Source organism: Manis javanica, chromosome 1 (assembly GCF_040802235.1).
Source record: "Manis javanica isolate MJ-LG chromosome 1, MJ_LKY, whole genome shotgun sequence".
Lineage (NCBI taxonomy): Eukaryota > Metazoa > Chordata > Mammalia > Pholidota > Manidae > Manis > Manis javanica.
Window position 1 is genome coordinate 179,193,900 of NC_133156.1, and position 18,844 is coordinate 179,212,743.

The 18,844-nt window shown below is 42.5% G+C and overlaps 1 long non-coding RNA gene across 1 annotated transcript; it reads left to right on the top strand.

Moving 5' to 3' along the window:
* The first annotated feature begins 1,120 nt into the window (after positions 1-1,120).
* LOC118974095 (uncharacterized) lies at positions 1,121-10,863 on the top strand. The gene is made up of 2 exons (XR_005063675.2): positions 1,121-1,661; positions 8,395-10,863. It is a non-coding gene; the product is annotated as an uncharacterized lncRNA (long non-coding RNA).
* The last annotated feature ends 7,981 nt before the right edge of the window (positions 10,864-18,844 follow it).

Sequence of the window (18,844 nt, forward strand, 5' to 3'; positions counted from 1 at the left end):
TTCTTTTCCTTGGTCTTGGGTGGGTCTCTTGTTAACTGGGCATCCTCTTTGCCTTTGCCCTCACTACCCTTTACCTTCACCCCCACCCTGCTCCCCTTGGGCAACTCTGTCTCCTCTGCAGAAGGAAGCTTTCCTTCCCTGATGGCTCCTCCAATACACAGTGGAGTTAGCCACTCCTTCGCGGGTGTCCCCAGTGTCCCCGCCCAGCGCCAGGTGGCCCTGTCCAGCCCCAGTGTCCTTGTCCAGCGCCAGGTGCAGCATTATTCCAGGCACGCTCACGGTTTGTTTAGCCCTAGGGCTGCACTGGGTTGGGGGAGGAATGTTCTCTTTCTGACTCAACACAAAAGCAGGTGCCAAGAACTCTCAGAGCCCCAGCCAGTCAAGAACAAGGAGATCTGAAAGGAGTCTGTAGAACCCGCAAACCAAAGAGAGCCATGGTCAGGGGGTGAAGCTGGGCCAAGAGCCAGGAACCTGGAGAGAGGGAGTGGCGGGAGAAGCCTGAGCAAGAGGCCCAGTGGCCCAGCCCACGGAGCATGGCACCCACGCATGCCTGCTTGGTCCTCAGTGAGCAGGTGGTGAACGGGGGAGGAACCGAGGAAGTACGATGAACAGGTCTGATTAGGCCAAACCTGAGGCTGTATTTGTCACAGGCAGTTACCACAATCTGGTTGAAGTCAGAACACTCCCAAGAACTCATCATTGTCCTGGAACTTCCCGTTTGTGTCCCAACTGATTTCCCCACCAGTCTGACCAAACACCTGGCCCACTGGAACTGGTAAACCCCACGGACCATTCCGGGCACCCTCACTCTGGGCAGCGCTTCCCCCTCCAGGTGCCTGCCTGCAGAGCTGGAAACAGCTGAGCCGCATGGTGGCAGGCAGCACTCGACAGCCTCACTGGGGGCCAGCCCCTGCTCCTGGCCATGACTCTAACGGTGCCCAACACCCCCTTGTGTTTCTAACTGGCTGTTGGGAATTTCCTTGGCTATGCCTCCTGGTCTTCCCTTCTTCTGAATTTAATGAGCTCATTTGTTTTTCTTTTCCACGTAGCGGGTTTTAGGGCTGGTTAATGAGTGGTGGGGTTCTCTCTAAGCGCCAATCTGAGCCGAGTTCAGGGCACTTCTTCAGCCAATTCCAGCTCTCAGGTCCCTGGTGCTTCCTGCCGTCTCTCCCTCACTCTGGCAACTGCCCTCACCTATACAGTTACCATCTGTGGAAGTTTCTGGAACACAATGACACATAGGCCTCAGGATTTGGTTTTGCTTTTTCTTCCCAGATCTTCCTGGAAACAGTTATTTTGAGACAAGCTTGTGTTTTTTTAAAGAGAAGCTGTGAAAGCAACAGGAAAAAGGATCCATTTTTAAATACAGAGTTTCCCTCCATGTTTTGTCTGCAGCTTGTGTAGACTTTGGGGTGGGGAGTGCTGGTTGTGAATTCCATGGAGACTTGCCAGAGGCTGTTTAAACCTGCTTTGTCTGAAGCTGTTGTAAAGAGCTGCCAGGAGGAAGCGTTAATGGAAGGGAACTTGGGTGCCCTGCTGTGACAGTTGGTGCTTGGGAAGCTTCCAGCACAGAGCGAATGAGAAAGAACTCAGGGCTGCACAGCCAGAACAGGAATCTGCAGGACCGAGGTGACTGACTCAGTTCCTAGAAGCTTTTCAAGGTAATGACTTCACAGGTGCTCTGTTGAATCATGTACCACAGAAAGTTTAGCCCAAAGAGTCTCCTTGGACATGTTCCCGCACATTCATCCATCCGTGCATGCATCCATCCAATGAACAAAGACTGAGCACACACTGGGCTTGGCCCTGGGGCAGCAGGAGGAATGGATGGACACAGCTCTAATTAATGCCCGCTGGTCATCTCCACACATTTCGGAGGGAGAGGGTTCCAGCGTGGTGGGGGCCCATAGAGCGGGGAGGCACCAGACGATGAGTCGCAGAAACCTCAGCATGCCACCAGCGTGCTTTTACCTCTTTGTTTCCTGCTGAAGCCCTGACAATGGGGCACAGCACTCCCCCTCCTGAGCCCCACTCCCTATGGGAAGTGAGCGCTTTCAGCCTGCAGTTTCCAAGGGTCCAGGCCGTGGGCAGCAGTGGGGGGCCTGAGTGCCTCCATCCCAAATGAGAGCCAGGGCCCTTGAGGCCAGTGTCACTGCGGCTAAAAACACATTTTGAAGCTTGCTGTGATATGACTCCCTTCCCCCCATCAGCGAAGATCAGACAGAGGGCCTCAGGTGGGAGGGCGCCTGCTTTCCGCTCTGTTTGGCTGCCTGGAGGCGTTAGTTTGCTAGGGCCGCCTTAATGGAGGACACAGGCTGTGGGTCCCAGAGTCCTGGAGGCTAGAGCTCCAGGATGGAGATGTAGGCAGGATTGGTGCCTTCCAGGGGTTGCGAGGGAGAATCTTTTCTGGGCCTCTCTCCTGCTTCTGGTGGTGTGCTGGTGATCTCTGGACGTCCTTGGCTTTTAGAAGCACCACTCCAACCCCTGCCTTCCCTTCACATGGCATTCTCTCTGCACGTGTGTGTATGTCTCTGTGTCTAAGTTTTCCCACATACTGGATGAGGGCCCACTCTAGTGACTTAATTAATTACATCTGCAATGATCCTATTTCCAAATGAGGTCCCATTCTGAGGTACTGAGGGTTAGACTTCAACATACGGATTTTAGGGGACACAGCTTAACCCGTAAGACCACATTTCTGACTTGGTCCTCCTCCTGGGGCCGTCAGTGGTGCCTGTGAGGGGGAGGCTGGAGTAATTCTACTTCAGGGATGCACTGAGAGCATCATGGCCCAGGGAGGCTAAGGGCAGCTGCAGAAAGAGGGGCGGCCATTAGCAGACACACAGATTTGGTTCTTTGAGCCTTTGGGGCAGAGCTCGCAGGAACCCTAACACCAGGGAAGCCCCCGACAGGCCGCCAGCCTGGGGCAGCGTGCCCAGAGGAGAGCAGGGGTAGGCTGTTCTGGGGTCTGTGTGAGGTGAGCCCTGGGGCGTGAGGGAAGGGGCAATTGGCAGTCAGGGCCCAGAGTTTGGGGGTCTTTCGGGTATGCTGGCAGGCAGGGCCCGGTGCTTGGAAAACTTCCTGTGTGCCTGCTCTCCAGAACCCCTGAGGCTGGTGATGACTTGCTGATCCTTGGTGCAGCCTTCAGGGCTCACTGAGGTGCTTAACCACATCCTCTTTGCAACACACATGAATTTAGTCAAAGAGTGTAACTCGAGTGGGGCCTTGTGATAGTGCACTTGTAGACTGACAGATAATTCTGAAAAAGAAAATAGGGACAGCTGCCTTACCAAATATTAAGCTGTGTTTTGGCACATGAATAAATAGTGCAATGGCGTAGGCTAGACTTCAGAAATGGACGCAGTATGTTTACATACTTAAAATTTGATCAAGATGACACTTTGGTTCAGTGGGAAAATTATGATTGATTCAAGAAATGGTGTTGATCTGATTGGATCTCCATCTGGGGGAAAAAGCAAGCTAGACACCATCTCATATCATATCTAACAATAAATCCCAGACGGGTTTGGGTTAAAGATCTAACACTAAGTACACAAACACATACATAAAATATTTGAAGAAAATTTAGTGGAAAATTCATTTTCCAAATTTCCAAATACAACTTTTGGAGTAGGAGGGATATTTTTAATAATGACAGAAATCCCACAAACTGTGAAGGGAAAAAGAAAAGGACACATGTTCCTTCATATTTTTTCAAATTTTAAGAAAAAAATACCCACCATAAGGAAAGTCAAAGGACAATTTATAGACTCAGGTAAACATTTGTGACATGTATGAAAGGATGTTATCCTTAATTTACCCAAAGCTCATATAAATTGGTAATAAATGGCAAAAGGAATATAGGAAAAAATATGAACAGGCAATTCATAAGAAGAGGAAATGGAGGTTTAAGCAGAGCTGAGAAGGGTTAGTCAAAGAAAGTCAAATTTAATTATTTATTCATCAGACTGGCCAAATTTAAAAGACCAGTAACATTATGTGCTCAAGAGAACATAGAGAGACAAGCACTTTGATACCTCGGGAGTGCGAGCTGCTGAAACCTCCAGGGAAAAATAATCTGGCAATGCTTATTAAAGCTCAAAATGCATACCATTGACTCAGCAACTCCATTTTAGGCAGTTGTTCCAGTAGATGTAAAAGCACTGACACCTAAGAATCTACGAACAAGAGTGTTTCAGAGCCAGTCTTTGCTGGGGCAAATACTGGGTGATGCACAATTATCTATCCACAATAAAATGACTGACTAACCACGGTGCCTTCATGCCCTGGGATACTATGTAGCTATAAGAAAGAGTTAGATTTATCAACATATTCATGTGGAGAGATGCTAATGTATTAGTGCAGAAGCAAGCTGTGGAAAAATGTGTGTAGCATGATATACAACCTTTTTGTAAAAAAGTTGAGTAAGCAAGTAAAACCCAACCCTATGCCTGTCCTGTGTGGCCATGTATTTATTCCAGCTTGGAGGAGCATGGCTTGACAACATGTTACCTCAGGGCTTCAGAACAAGAGTGAGTGACTTTTAACTTCTTGTTTCTGTATCTTTGGCCTTTACACTTATTACAGAAATCACATTTTTTGCTTTTTAAATTAAAAGCAGTTGGATAAAGGCAATTTTCAAGGAAAAAAAGGACAAAGTGCCTAAGACATTTCTCTACCTCACTGGGCCCTCAGGATACAGTCTGCTATCTTTAATGGACTTTCAGTTACTTAGCCCCTGGGATCCGGTGTCTGCATTCAGCACAAGCCTCTTTTCCCTTTGTTCTGGGCAAGACCAGGAGCCTTCTAGACAGCACTCTGCCCCTGCCACATATCTTGACCTCACCACCCATGGGAATCTTGGAGGCTGAATAAAGTACCCACCTACCTATTCCTATAGCTCCTTGTAAATCCCTGTCATGACCTGTTTACTTACTTTTACCCCTACTGGATGGTAATTACCAACAGGGCAGGGGTAACGTTTGTGTCTTGACTTCTCTAGTGCCTTGTCCAGCTCATTGTAGGAGCTAAGTGCAATAAATGTTTGTTGAATGAATAAAGGAAAGAAGAATGAAAAGAATGAATGAATGCCAAACATTAGACATACAAAGAAGAAAATACCCTCTATGCCCTCAAAATTGTGTGGTAGAGAGACGGGTATATAACAGATATATAACAAAACATTGAGCTACGCACAATTACCCACCAGCAATGAAATGGTTGAATAACCAGGGTGCCTTCACGCCCTGGGATATTACATAGCTGTAACAAATGGCCAGAGGTATCAACATACTCACATGGAGAGAGGCTAGTATATTAAGTGCAGAAGCAAGTTGTGGGAAAAGTTAGTTATAATACAAAAAGATAATTATCATTATAGTACAGAGGGAACATGAGCTACCCAAAACTGCCTGGGGAAAGTCTGCAAGGTTCACAGTGAGGAAACACTTAACCAACAATATGAAGGATGAACAGTCATTTATCAGGAAATAAGAGGATGCAGTGATGCTTCTGGCACAAGGACCAACCCCTGCAAGGGCACAAAGGCATGAAAGAGCACGACATATTCTGAAATACTCAAGAGATTTAGTATTGCTTGAGCATAAAGGTCAAGGGTGGGTACAGAAATATATGAAAGATGATACATGGAGGTAGTTATGTGGGAACCAAATCATTCATGAAGGTCCCTGCAGGCCATGCCCTTGAGTTAAGAGCTTAGAGGGGGAACTACCGAGGAAAGTTTTAAGCAGGCATGTAACATGAGGCATTTTAGATTCCACTGGCAGAATGTGAAGGATGGGTGAGGGTGGGGGCAAGAGATGATAGCAGATGAAGGGAGATTGGCCATGTGTGGAGAACAGCCAGAGGTCACTGCAGTCTCCTGCTGGGAGAGGTGGCTCAGAGGAGGAAGACCCGTGAAGTACACGGGAGGCCACAGTGACAGGACTCGGTGCTTGATGGACTGGTGTGGGGATGGGGAAAGAGCCAAAAGCAGCCTCTCCAATTTCTGCTTTGGCACCTTGTGTCATTTATTACAACAAGAAATACCAGAAGAGAAGCAAGCCTGAGAAAGGTAGAAAAGAACAAACTCGGTTGGGCCATGTTGAGTGTATTCGTTCCCCAGGGCTGCTACTCTCCATGAACTACACGGCTTAAAACAACAGACACTGATTCTCCCATGATTCTGGAGGTTGAAGGTCTGTAATCAAGGTGTCAGCCGCTGCTGTATCAGCAGAGGGTTTCTGCTCCCTCTGAAACCTGCAGGGAAGAATCCATTCTTCCAGCATCTCCCCAGCTTCCTGTGGTGGCCGTCAATCCTTGGTATCTTTGGTTTACAGCTGCGTCCCTCAAGTCTCTGCCACAATTATCACATGAGCTCTCTGTATGTCTCTGTCTTCATATGGCACTTTCCTCTTTTTATAAGGACACCAGTCATATTGGATCAGGGCCCACCCTGATGATGTCATATTATTTATATCTACAAAGACCCTTTTTCCAGATTAGGTCACACTCACAGGTACTGGGGGTTAGGACTTCAACACATCTTTTTGAGGGGTGCCATTCAACCCATAACACTGAGTTTAAAGGCCATGGAACCTTGGATGGAGATGTCCAGGAGGCCTCTGGATAGATGGGAGTAAGGACTCAGGGGAGAGGTATTTATTTAGAATCTGCTAGCAAAGGGGCAACAGCATGAGGCCGTCACGGGAAGTAGATCATTGTTAAGGAGATGCAGGGGGTAGAGGTTCCCACACAGGAGGTGACTGAGAAAGAAGGGCCAGAGTGTGGCATGTCCATGAGGGACTCTGTGGGCATAGCTGAGACTGAACCAGCCGGCATCCATCTTTTGCCAAGAGCTCGCTGGGTGTCTGACCCTTTCCCTTCTGACTCCCCCATGTTCTACATGGCATTTCTCCTGCAGGAAGCACTGGAGTCCTGCAGCCATCTCCTGAAGGTCAGCAGGGACATTACAAAATGTTGTTGCGGCAGCCACCTCCCTACACTCAGCACTACAGTGCAGCATTGATAAAGCAAACAAGGCAGGCTTTTTGTGCTTTGCCTTTCTTCACAAGCGAGCTGGCAGTTTTATAGTACCACTAAGGAACTGTGATTTACTGCATCACCAAAATATTCCCACATGGCCACAAAAGTGCTGGCCAGAGCATATCCAGTCTTTCCCCTCTAATCCCATATACTCACCCCTAAGAGAGGCTGCAAAGCCAGCTTTTGAGTATCAGAGAAAGTTGCAGTTTCTCGAAGATGAGACTGAAGCTCAGAGCAGACCAGAATGACTCAGTCAAGAGCCTCTGAGAGGTGTGACTGTCAAAAGGGGTAGAAAAACAGAACATGCTCCACATAAGGGCAGGGTCCTTGGCTGGTCTGTTCACTGCTGTAACCTCAACATCTGGGGGAGCTCATCGTAGACACTCAACAAATATCTCTAGGCTCTGGGTAGTCTCAAATGTGAGGCATTTGTCCACATTGGGATCAATAAAGGGCTAACAGAGACGCCCAGCTAACATGGGACTTCCGCCCTAGTGCTGGGTGTGCAGGAGGGAGATGCAGTCAGCTTTTCTTTTCCCCTGGTGGGAGGCCAGTGACTAGTGGCCAGTCCTACTGCAGACTGGCAGTCCTGGGCTATCCCTGCTTACTCCATCAAGACCTATCTTTGGCTCCAGAAACTGCGTGACAAACAATAGCCAGAGTGAATATTGCATTATGACTTAAAAACAATGGCTTATGTTTAACAAAGGCTGGCTATGGATCAGGCTCTGTGCAAAAGTGCTTTATATGCATTATTTCAAGTAACACTTGCAACACCGCTATGAGGAAAGTGCTATTTATATTACCATTTCAAAACAGAAATATAACATTTAAATTGATGAAGTCCCTTTCCCCAAGGTCTCACAGCTAGAATGTGGTAATGGGGTGTTTGAACTCAGACTTTTGGGAGCTGGGGCCCACTCACTGAAGCCCTTCACTGCACTTGTGAGCTTTGTCAGTCTGTTAGTGAAATTTCCTGCCCACTCATTGCATGTTTAGCTTATGACTTATTGCCTAAAAGGTAGGTGAAGAGTGATGTGGATGGTTAGGAAGCCCTCAGGGCAGCTGCTGTCGGGTTCCTAGAAGTGATAGGATTTTGGCTTTGGGGAGAAAAATAGCAGTGAGTTTAGTGGGAAATGCAGAGGAGCCTGGGTTCTCAGGGTCACTGCTGCCAGGTGAGCTCTGCATGTCTGTTGGCTGAGTTTGGCTGTCACCACATGCAGGCTTACAAATGTCATGGGCTTGCAGACTGGGCTTCTTAGTCAGCAAATATGCGTCAGAACCAGTGACTCATAGCCTTTGGGGATGGCAGGGCCCTCAAAATAATTCAATTTGACTCTGATTTCACAGGTGAGAAGCCTGAGGCCCCAAGGGCAGAGCAAGGACTAAGGCAGATTAAAGACAGCTTCAGGTTCTTGGACACATCTCCCATTAAGAGTGAAAGCTGCCAAAGTGACACTGTGCCAGTTTCTTGATTCGGACCTTAAGAGACTGGCCCCTTCCACTTCCTGCTTTGTGAACATGGATCCTTGGAACCAGATACCATGCTGTGAGGAAGCCCAAGTAGCCCCACAGAGACACATGGAGAGGAATGGGGATCGCTGGTCAATAGCTCCTGCAGACAGTCAGCATTTTGTGGCCGACGGGAAAGTGGACGCTCCAGCTGCAGTCAAGTATGGCCTGCTGGAAACCCAGGGAACAAGAATGGCATCTCTGCAGAGCCCTGCCCAAAACACAGATTTATGAGCAACTGAAATGTGTGTCGCTGATGTTGCTATTTTAAGCCACTAAGTTTTGGGATGGTTTGCTATGCAATGGTAGATGATCAGAACAAGGACCAGTGCTGCTTCCACTCTACTGCTCTGGTGCTCAGTGGTTCTTTCTGGGACACCCTGGCCACTCACCAGTCTCAGTGGTCTGAGAAGTTGGAAAGACTGTGCATTATCTGTGAGCACTGTTGGACTGGATGACTTTAGCAAAAGTTACCAAATCCCTGGGGCCTGGGGTCGAGGTACAGAGGTTTCTGAGGCTCATTCCAGCCATGTATTCAATTAGAATCCCTAGGAGTGAGACCCAGACACTTCTATTTTTTAAAGCTTCCCAGGTGATTCTGATACTCAGGCAGCTTTGGAAACCACTGATCATGAGTCATTTGCAAATGGAAGAAATGTCCCTGTATCACCTACATTCACAGATTATCCTAAACTAGACATTACTGGAATTTTCCCATTTATGTTAAGATCCTGGGCAGGATGAGTTATATCTACTCCCTGGTTAAGTCAACCCTGGGACTTCCAAGCCCTCAACATACTTACCCTACATTTAACTTGGTGTTAACTTGGGATCTTCAGTCTAGATGTCTGTGATGCTCCTCGGCTCCAAGCTAATATGTATAAATGAAAGGAATGTACCCCTTAGTTATTAGTGTTTTTTTGTCAAATATTTGTGGGCCTTGCCTCTTCTCAGCATGTAATAGGATTGCATTTCCTGAACCCCTGTGATTGAGTGGAACCATATAAATAATTAACTCTAGCCAATGAACAGAAGTGATGTGTATCACATCTGGGCCAGAACATTTTATGACAAGTGCAAGACCCTCCAGAATTCTTTTTCCATCTGCATCATAAATGACAATGTTCCCAATGGTGGTTCTATTAACATGCACTTCTGAATGACAATAATGTACAAGACCTCCTTGCTGACCTACAATAGACATATAATATAAGTGAGAAAGGAATTTCTTTTGTTTTAAGTCATTGAAATATGGAGAATGTTTGCTATTGTAGCAAAAACTAGCCTAGCCTGACTGATAGAGCCAGAGATGGTAGGCTTATCATTCAGAAGCCTCCTCTCTCTATGTGTCTACTGGGAAGGAGCATGTTCCATACCAGTTTGAATGTGTAGGTTTTTCCATTTTAAATATTTATTAATCCCAAAGTTCTATTCCCATTTTTGCATGAATGAATAGTTTTCCCCCTGGTCAACTTATCAGGAATCTGTCAGTATTCTTAGAATAGTCAGTAAGTGTTGCGAACAAGATGTTATCAATTGAAAGGTAATGGCTTTGTTTGTTCATCACATGGGACTCTGATAACTAGGAGTGCTGGGGCATAAACTAATAAAGAAAATGTTGCTTAAATATATAAAATACTTTGTGGAATATTATTTTTTAAAGGGCTATTTTAAAGGGCTATTATATTTTAAAGGGCTTCTGAAAAGCGAGTGGTGTGAGATAATCTGTCAGTGAAAAAAGTGTGGATTTCCTACATGAAGCAAAGGTGTGCTCTACAGTACGACTTTATATTCAGAGGTCAATTCCCCCCTGCTCTGAAGCAGAGAATTTGAGAGCCCGGTATTCAAAGGGAGGAAGTGCAGCATCGTCTCCTGTAGCACATGGTGCTTCATCTGTGCAGCTGTGACTTGTCCTTGATGGCACCTCTTTCCCTTAGGAGGAGAACACAGCCTGAGTGACTGCTTTCTTTCATCTTTGCAAAAATAGTCACCAATGCTTTGAGGTATCCTGGGTAGTAGGATTTGTCACTTTACAAAAAACTAAGTATTTCCCTACTTGATCTATATTTGAATTTGGTTTCTGAATTTGGAAGCTTTAACATGTTAATCAAGTAATATGTGTTTATGATCTGTTAATAAATATTCAATATGCAAATGATACTACAATTGTTTTTGCCACCTTCCATTTTCCATTCTCCTCCCCATGGTGGATTGCTGTTACTAATTATATGTGTGTAATTTTTGTATACAAATTTACGTGCATGTATGTACCTATAAAATTATAGTATTTTTATTTTGATTTTTTTACATATGTAGAATTTATTGTATGTATTGTTTGAAAATTGTTTTCTTCACTTAATAACATACCTTAGAGAGTTTTCCCTATCAGTATACAGAAATCTCATTTCTATATATGGATGTTTTCTATAATATGGGTATACCATAGTTTACTTAACAATTTCCCCATTTAAAGACCTTAATATGGTTTCCAATATTTTTATTATAAGTATTGTGGCCACAAATATCTTTGTTTTTATGACTTTGTGCATATATATGAATGTTTCCCTAGACTTGATATACAAAAATGGAATGGCTTTCTCAAAGGATCTGGAACTTTCATTTTAATAGATACTCTTCAGTCTCCCTTAAAGTGGCAGGGTCATTACATAAGAGCAGCCATCTCACCCTATTTTTGCTATCATTTTAGATGAAGACATTTTATCTCAAAGGCAAAAATGTATTTTATGTTAATTTGCATCTCTAATTAATAGTGAGATAAAAGTATTTTTATATTTTTATTTCCATAAATTGCTTCTTTGGAATATTTTCTCATTTTCTTATTGGATTGTTGTATCTTTCCTGCTGATTCATTGGAGTTCTTTATATATTCTGCATACTCTTCCTTTTTCTTTCATAGTCATTGCAAATTATTTTCTGAATATTTTCTCAGAAAATTATTTTCTCTTTTAACTCAGTGGTTTTTTGGTTGCCTCATTACATGTGTTTTTCATTAGTCAAGTTCTTCTATTCCTTGAGTTTGGTGTCTTTTTAATGGTGTTAGCTTTCCTCAGAGGTTTAATGATTTGTGATTGTGAGCAATCCTCTGTAGTTGTTTTTCCTTGTTAACTGCTGTGCATGCATTAACTGCTTGCAAGCCTGCCTAGGATAGGATGAGAGGTAGGAGAGAGAGGTGATGTATGCTGCTGTGCAGGACTGTCTCATGTGCATAATGCGAGCCTAGAGGAGTAAACTACTCCCAGGAGTGTTACCTTGATAGTCAGACACTTAGGCAGGACAGCTTTTCTTTCTTGCAAGGGTTTTGAGTTGTCCAAGGTAAAAGGCTGCTTCTCTGTTCAGGTATATGTGCTTGCTGCTCATCTCAAAGCACAGACAGCTCTGTTGTTTGCTGCTTGAATCAAGAGGACCGATCCAAGTAGGGGAAATGGATGGGAGGATGGAAAGAAGGAAGGAGGGGAAGGATTCCACATACCTGGTGGCTCTTCCTAGGAAGCTTAGATAATAACCCTGTCAGGGGTGCAGGGCCTCCTTTTCTGCCCTCCTGGTGAGCTCTGCCCTGTCTTTGCCTCCCCTTTGGTAGCTGCCCTCTCCTGAGTACCTTTAGGTTTGTTTTTCTTCTTTGATCCAATCCCATTTGTATTCTGTTTTCATGATTTTTTTCCCCTGATTTCTGGTCCACTGAGAGTATATCTTCTTGTTTTCCAGAGTGGATTATCCTTTCTAAGAATCTGGAGTAAAACAGGTTGTCATGTGAGGTCTGTCAGCTACCTCAAGTCCAAAGCTCAGATGTCATCCTACCTGATTTATGTCTTTTTCAGTCAGATATTTCTGAAATATTAAATGCTTCTCTCAAGCAAGAGAGAACAGAAGAAGACTGGAGGGTTTGCCTCATTCATGTAAATATTCTCATCTAGCCATAGTTGTTCTAGACTATTTGCATAAGCTAAAGAGGGTAAGTAAAAGGAAGAAACCCAGACAGTGTAAAAAAAAAATCTATCTTCAAATTTGTCTCTGAGACACTATTGTCTGCTAGAATTTCCCCAAAGGCCCTATCCTGACTTATGAGCTGCATGTATCAATTATCTTTGAAGGTAATTTACATATTCATATCCTAGTCAGTTTTCAAGTTGTAACATATCTATAGCCCTCACTAATAATTCTTCTGGGAACAAAAACCATCCTCTAACAAACTTGGCTGTGCGAAGTGGAAACTAACAGACCATAAATCTCACAGAGCAGCCTTGGCTTGTGGCTTGTGGCTGCAGGCAATATTTTTGTACGTTGCTCATACCCATAACAGACATGTGCCCTTGCAACTTCTCCTTGACTAGGCCTTGCTGCAGATGCACAGGGCAAAGCCGACACATGGACCATGGGCCTTTCTCTCTCCCTCACTTTCAGGGACCCAGGCTCTCTGTTACCTCATCTTGCCTGTGTGAACAGGGAAGGATCAAAAAGCTCAACTCTCTCTCCCCGTGAGTTTCAGCCAATGTGTTATATGTTCTGGGGTGACAACTACTAGATTTTGTCCCTACCAGTTTATACAATTCCATGGAAAAATTTAGTTCACATGTCATAGATGGGCTCCTAAAATGAAAAGTAGAACTGGCATCTACATTTACATTAACAGAGAAAGTGGGTGACCCCAGCTTCTATTAATCTTCTATCAGGAAATTTTCTCCTGTGAATGTTTGTACCAGTTTTTTAATGTGATAAGAAAAAGTGAGAAAGTCTGAATTTTCTTTCCATACCTTGAAAAATACTTGAATAAGTTGGAGCAGAGGATAAAAGTTAATTTCATTTAATGTAGTCAGAAGAGATTTACTGAACTTTGTTCTCAGATCAAGAATTTTGGGAAATGAATGTACCCCAAGAGATCGCATTTATCAGGATCTCAATGGCTCAGAGAATTTCATATCCTAGGTGAAATGATAAGACATTTGAGCATATTAATCTTGAAAATGCAGTGGGAGGAAAAGTTGAGATTACTTTTAATTTTTTGAAGGAAATGAAAGCATTCAGATTCAAACTGGAGATATTTTCCTTTATCAAACTGTCCTAAATTCAGGAGAAATACAGATTGTGGAAATTATAGATAGTTGATGGAAATTAATTCACAGTATTAAGAGAGAGTCCGAGACTTTTTTTTCTAGTGCATATGAATCATTCTTAAGTTTCTATAGCTGCTCTTGTAATGGAAACATCAGGATATTCAGAACTGCCAAACCTTAGTCTGACTGTTTGGGTTAAAAGTGTATTATATCCACTGGGAAGAAGCCATAATGCTGAAGTTATGGAGACAGCGATACGCTTACTAGTGTAAACTATGAACATAGTTTCCATAGCTTTGATAACAACTTAGCCTGTTGATACCAGTTCTATAACTAACAGGGACAAAATTGAACTGCGACTAGCAACCAGCCTGTAAATGTTTTATGGAAGCAAGGTTTATTAAAATGTTTTGTTTTGCTTTGGTATTGGAGTTAAAAAGCCCATATGTCTGGCTAACAAATAGATGATCAGTACAGCATACACAGGGTTCATACATATACATGGCTTATCCCTGGAAAAACAAAATGCCCAACTGGAAAAACAAAATGCCTTTGGAGGGTTTCTGACTCATAGCTCTTCTCTGCCACAGTTTCAGGATTCCTAATACCAGAAGATGGTTGTGCAAGATGGGTGCAGGTGCTGTTATCACTTGGCCCGATGCTTTTTCCTGCATATAAATGGGATGAAGCTCTCTTTCATCTTTGTGCATGAGGTTCTGTTTTCATCAGTGTTCAGTAAGGAACCCTCATGGTGAGGAATGACTAGCTCATCCAAGCAAAGATTTTCCATGATACAACGCGATCCTGTATACTTTGTGTTCGGTGTTTTGCCTGTGGTACTTCAGCTCCCTCACTTGGATTTTTCTGCGCTATATTTGGCAGTATATGAAGCATTTTTGGTAATGAAACGTAAATCTTTATTCTGGATAAATGCCATCCATAAATGTGTTTTTCAGCTTAGATTATTGCCACTCTTATTTTATCAACATTTATCTCCACTAAGATGTAATTTTGTGCTTTTTTTGTCCAGGATCTGTGACAGATTCTCATCCCTTGCCCTCTGGCTTTGTTTTCCATCTTTATATACAGGACACGCATCTCTGGTTGAGGTATCTTTGGCACACACTTCTGTCTTGCTGGTTCTTCCGCCTCTAAACCATTTGTGACTGCTTAGAATCATGTAAACAGTTTTTTTTTCCAGCTCTAATGGATTAAGCCATATTTCATGTTCTTAAAAGATGATCCTATAGGTTATTTTATGCTGTGCAATCTTCAGACTCTCATATTCAGTCCTTTAACATTCTATAGTCAGGCAAATCTTGGGTGAGAGAGAAAAGAGGTTGACTTTTAAACTTTACATAATGAAACTAGCTCAAATCTTTTTATGAATTTTTTTATTATGAAAGTAATATAATACCTATGAAAGAAAACTAGAAAATAGAGGAAAAGAAAAGCCTCATATCCAAAGAAAATGTGTATCCATTTTGAGTGACATTTTTCTGTTCTCTTAAATTGCATAGTCATTAGAGCTACAACTCAGATTTGTAAGCATTTTTTAAATTTCATATCACATCATAAACATTTCCTCAAGTTAAAACCAACTTCATAAACATTTGTAATGGCTTCAAGACACTTAATCATACACAGTTACCATAATTAACAACTCCTATATTAGTGAACATTCTGTTTCCATGTTTTCACAAGTATATACAATGATATAATCAACATCTCGGTGCATATGGCTTTTTACAGTCCTATTTTCCCAGGCTGGTAGTTTGCTGCCTGGAACTAGACTGAAAACTCCAGAAATCTTCTCCAACATAAAGTTCAAATATTTAATGGACAAAAACACGGAAATCTAAATAAGCCTCTTATATAACCACAGTTTATATTTAACAAAACTAAGAAATTAACATAGGTGCCAGACCTTGATGTGGTTGTATAGACTTTCTCCAGATTTCCCAGTTTTTTACCTATGTCTTTTTTCTGTCCTAAGAGGCAATCCTACTGCTTTTAGAATTCAACATTTAGAACATGGTGATAGTGTAGTCAGAAAAGGAGCTGACTTGGGTGTTTTCTGGGTCCTCACCTAGGTGACAATGTTTTTTTCTTACTCTGACTCATAAATGGTAGCCATGTTGTTGGTGGGGTTCCTGAGTCACAATTACCCCCATTTTCCTCCTTTAAATATTTGAATATAATAATCACGCTCCTTATACATTTCTTTTTCTTATGTCTTATCATTCTGATCTGAGTTTTTTTTCTATGATCTCGTTCCTCATATGATCTGGCTCCTCATGGGATATTTGGCTAGGCTTCATGGCTCTGATTGCTTGCAGCTTGTCAGAGCCTCACTGGTAGTTCAGTGTCTAGCACTGCGTCAACACTCAAGAAGATTCACCAACACTTAGTACATTAGCATTTCCACGACTTCCATCTTCAGCACTCGGCTTTTTGACACAGTTATGATACCTCCTTTAGCAGCTCTCTCTTTGTTGACTCGCATTGAATGCTTATTCACATAAAATGTTAATACCAAAAATAAAATCTTGGCATTAACATGAGGAAATGCTTATGATGTAATATGAATTTGAACATTCCTTACTCATATAAAATAAAATGCATGGGCTATTTACCATATATTAGCCCATGTATTCTCAGTTGGGATAATAAGTGAAAAAACCTCTACGTTGTTATGGCTTGTAGCAAAGCAATCGCCTTACCTAAAAAAATCTTATTCTTTCATATTTAATTTCTCTAGGGGAGAGACTAAATCCAATTAAAATATTCTCCTTAGGAGAGGTGAAAATGAAAGTTATACAGTTATTATCTTCAACAAAATACACATTTTCTCTGACAAGAAATTTCAATTCTATGGAGGCTTAAGTGTATAAATATCTTTACTATGAATTGATCTAAGTCATCAATAAACAATAAACATATTAAACAAGGCAGCACCTTGGTCCTAAATACCTTGGCTACCCTCAAGATTGACATAAAATTAGTGGGTTGGTATGATTATTCAAAGACCACAAATTCCTCCTCATAGATAACATGATATCTTTTTTAACACAAACATGATATAATGAAAGGCTCTGCTAAATACTTAAAAAAAATTAAAATAGATTAGGGGTAATCCATGGTATAGCAACTCAATAACCCAAATTAAATAATAAATAGAAATAAATAATCTAGGCCAACTATTGGTAAATCCTTCCCAGTCCCTAAGGATCACTGCATTCTCTCTGAGTATTGTAATCACCATCACCATCACTGCTCTCATTGAGCAACCTGTATGTGCAAGTTCAGTGCTAAATACTTTATACTCATTATCACTTCAATCCTCACAAAAGATCCTGGGAGGTAGGTATTAATATCCTCCCTTTACAGACAAAGAAACTAAGGCTCAGGGTACCTTAGTAAATTTTCAACTTCATATTTCTCTTAGAGGATAGAGCTGACCTTCAAGACCTGCCTGATTCTAAAACTCATGTGAACATTGCCTCTCACACATATTTTCTTATTTTATTTTCATAGTCACTAATATGTTCTAGATTCTAACTAGTGGGTCCAAATCCTAGGATCCACTTTTCTGCCCATTTGGAAATTTGGGTATTATTTCATCAATCTCTACTTGACTGGTTTCTTGGGAATTACCTATATTCTCAATCATATCTTACAAGTTCCTTCAGCAAACTGGCATGATACAGATTGGGCCTGCAGAATTAACTGCACTTAACTGGAACCAGCTTATCCTGGCAGCACAATTAGGGTAAGAATTTAGCACAGAAAGAGTTTGGGAACCATCCAGATTACATAATGAAATCCTTTGAAGCTGAGCATTTGCTGGATAAAACACTCCCTCCATGCTGATCCTGGCTCTGAGGGAATTCTGCCAGGTGAAAGTGTGCTCCAGGTTCAGAGTTAGGTTGCTTGCAAATGTCATGAACTGCTTGATTGGTTGGCAGAATTCAGCTTTTCCAAGATGTGGAGCCCTCTGACCAACTCTGGGTCACCAACTCCATCATGGCTGTTTTCTCTTAGAACTTAAGGGGCATTTAGGTGAGACCAGATTCACTTTGGCATTACTCTGACTTTCAGTGCACCCCAAAACATGAGAAAATATTAAAAGATCCTGATGGATTCAGATTTTCTGATAGAAAGTCAATAACTCTTGGCTATTCTAATTGAGGAAAAATACAAAAGCACAAAGTAAATAAACATCAATGCACCAAACTCAAAATATAAATGAATGACACCATTTTATCATATTTACATTAGTTTCTTTTCAAAGAAATAAAACATTACAAAAAAATTGAACTCTCCTTTCATATCCCCAGTTCAATTCATGTCTTTTCCTCCCCAGAAACAAAGACTACCATGAATTTGTCATGTAAAAGTATAATACAGATATATCCATGTAACTCCAGGGAGAGGAAATCCTGGGGCAAAATACCTCCAAAACCAAAATCAGTCAAAGAGAGAAATAAAGTTTAAAACCCATTTATTGCTTACAAACTGCAGTCCAGGGCCATTTCTTTCCTGCTTGGGCAGAAGCAAGCAAGACCTCCCCCTAATGTCTCAGGTTCAATAAGCCCTGGTTGCCCAGATAATTACACATTGATATGGAGATGAACTGTTATCCACCCCTGAGGAATGCCTGTTGGTATGCAGATGCACTAAAGCTAGGTGAGATATTCTGGAAATATTACAATTTTACCCACAGGCCACCACTCCAGAAATTTTGCCTTACAATCTACTCATTCCCCCTCTTCTGTAAGGGTCCCTGGGCAAGAAAACTGGAGCATTGTGACCAGACTAACGACATACAAAAGCAACAGCAATAAAATCATGATAATCCTCAAGCCAGAGGATTCAGCTAGGTTCAAAGTCCTGTGCAGGTTAAGTCTGTAGCTCACCCATTCCATAAGGAGTCAGTAGCTGAAGAGGCAGAGGGTTCAGAGCAATCATCACATGGCAGCTGCAGCCAAGGGGCGCATCCAGGCCACAAGGACTGTAGAAGAAAATAACCTTAAGGGCGATAAGATACATATTTTAATGACACCAGCATAGGCAAATCTTTTCCATCAGGTAGGATACATGCAAGAGAGTGGTCTTATGATAAAAGAGTGGCAGAAATGGGATCTCATCCTCGTCTAGTATACCAGACTTTCACCCCCCTCCCTTTGGGAGTTACAGATGGGTCAATATATAGGGCT